Source organism: Lemur catta, chromosome 3 (genome assembly GCF_020740605.2).
Source record: "Lemur catta isolate mLemCat1 chromosome 3, mLemCat1.pri, whole genome shotgun sequence".
Taxonomy (NCBI): domain Eukaryota; kingdom Metazoa; phylum Chordata; class Mammalia; order Primates; family Lemuridae; genus Lemur; species Lemur catta.
This window is the reverse complement of record NC_059130.1, coordinates 33,617,066-33,619,672: the sequence shown is the minus strand read 5'-3', so window position 1 is coordinate 33,619,672 and position 2,607 is coordinate 33,617,066. Positions and strand designations below refer to the sequence as shown.

Genomic DNA, 2,607 nt, shown 5'->3' with positions numbered 1-2,607 from the left:
TATTTCTCTCCATTTATTTAGGTCTTATTTAATTTCTCTGAGGTAACTTTTCTAGTTTTTACTGTCTTTTGTCAGATTTATTCTTAATCTTTTGTCAGATTTCTCCCTAAATATTTCATATTTTTGATCCCTTCTGTACTTCAATTTGCATAGTTTTTTTAAACATAAAAATTTACCTTTATTTCCTCATTTTCTGTTTTTTTTTTTTTTTTTTTTTTGAGACAGAGTCTCACTCTATTGCCCAGGCTAGAGTGCCGTGGCATCAGCCTAGCTCACAGCAACCTCAAACTCCTGGGCTCAATCGATCCTCCTGCCTCAGCCTCCCGAGTAGCTGGGACTACAGGTATGTGCCACCATGCCCGGTTGATTTTTTCTATATATATTTTTAGTTGTCCATATAATTTCTTTCTATTTTTAGTTGAGATGGGGTCTCTGCTCTTGCTCAGGCTGTCTTGAACTCCTGAGCTCAAACAATCCACCTGCCTTGGCCTCCCAGACTGCTAGGATTATAGGCGTGAGCCACCACGCCTGGCCCCCTCATTTTCATTTAATGCTTGATTTTATAAAACACACACACAAAAAAATCTTAAGAGCTCTGTATTACAGTAGATTAAACAGTAGAAATACCCACGGCTTCATAGGTTCAAGTTACGTAAATTAAAATTAAATGATTGGAAATATATTTCATATGGAAACTATACAATGAAATAAATGACAAAAGGACCTAATAGAGCAATATGTCATTACTTATGGATTATTAGTTACTTTTAGGATTCAAACAAAGATTCTGAATATTCATACTGCTTTTGCTGTATTTTATATTTAAATTTCTCCCTGCCTATATTGAGTTAAGCTGCTCAACCAAAATGTCTGACTTAGGAAAGCACTTAGCTTTATAGCAAAAGTTTTTCCATCTACAGTTACCACCTTCAAAGAAATTAACCTTACAATGCTGACAAATATCTTCTGGTTCCCTTTGAACAATGTGCAAGAAATTCACTATGTCAGCCCTATGGTAAGTCAAACAGGTATCAAAAAAAATGGAACAATTACACATAGTTCAGTTAAATATAATGTTGGTTTTCCTCATCTAAAAATTAATCAATGAAAATAAAACATATCAAGTACAGTTGACTTGGTTTCAGGAAAGCCACATTTAAAAATTACATATTACATGATTTTCCTCATCTCATCCTCAGCCATTGACAGGAATTTTGTAGGCCACCATGTTATTTACTTTGTGGATTGTAGTAGTAAATGAACAAAGATGGACTTCCTCAGAATTGATAATAAACTGTGGTCCTGACTCTTCCCATTTTTCAGGTACAACCAAATCTTTGTCTATATAAATCAGTACATCAAATGAACAAGAAACTTCCAACAGTGGCGGAAAGTCACTGTAGCTGTGATCTGTCTGATCACTGAACAGATTTCATCCCGGATAGCTTTCCGAGACTTTTCTCTGGGTGCACTATCATCTTTTGCAGTCTTGTCGTACTCAGTATCAAACTGCCATCTTTCAAGGACCTCACCACTTCCAATATTTGAGATAACTACAACCAGTTTCTGAATTGAACACTTACATAACCAATCCTTTAGTTGCTCCACCACATTGTTTAGGTATTTTATGAGCTCGAGATCAGTAGTTACAAGGAAGGTGAGTCCATATTTCTGCACTCGAGTAAAGGTTTCAGATGGATATATGCCATGCAGATATAAAATGCTGTTGATGCCAAATGAGCAGGGCACTCTTGCCCTGCTCCTGAGAGAGCTGCAGCACCATAGCCTGGCACGCGCTTCCAGCTGGCAGACAGCGAACAGGCAGCTCCCACAGTAGTTCCCCGCCAGTGGTTCCCAATTTGCATAGTTTTTATTTTCTCAGTTTCACTGACCCTTTCCTCTACACAGCCTATTCTGCCATTAAGCCCATCTAATTACTGTTTGTTTCAGATATTATTTCTTTAACATTTTAGAATGTTCATTTGGTTCTTTTGGGAGGTTTTATTTCTCTCCAAAAATACCCATCTCTTCAACCTTGGAGTTCAAAAAGCTCACGGAAAAATGGAATTAAAAAATAAAAATTAAAAATATAAACTATTTCTCTACATAAGCTTCATCAAGTTCCAGACACTTTTATAAGCAATGTGATACCAGCCATTTAGTTCATCTCTAAAGAACTGAGGGTCCTAGGAATTTAACCATGTCAATGCAGTCTTTTCTACATTGAAGAAAAATAGCTGCCCTTTAAAGATTTGTAACACTAGGAAACAAAAAAACATCAGAAGGAGCCAAATCAGGACTGTAAGGTGAATGCCTAATGATTTCCCATCAAAACTCACAAAATTGCCCTTGTGTGATAAGATCATTGTGGTGGAGAAGGACTCTCTGGTAAAGCTTTCCTAGGCATTTTTCTGCTAAAGCTTTGGCTAACTTTCTCAAAACACTCTCATAATAAGCAGATGTTATTGTTCTTTGGCCCTCCAGAAAGTCAACAAGCAAAATATTTTGAGTACTCCAAAAATCTATTGCCACGACCCTTGCAGACAAACCATGTAGCCTAGAAATATAAAAAAAAAATTAAGAAAAAGATACGTCATGAGTGCATAA

The 2,607-nt window shown here is 36.5% G+C and overlaps 1 pseudogene; it reads right to left on the bottom strand.

The window, feature by feature from the left end:
- Window positions 1-1,195: 1,195 nt before the first annotated feature.
- Window positions 1,196-2,366, bottom strand: LOC123634816 (annotated as a pseudogene).
- Between the last annotated feature and the right edge of the window lie 241 nt (window positions 2,367-2,607).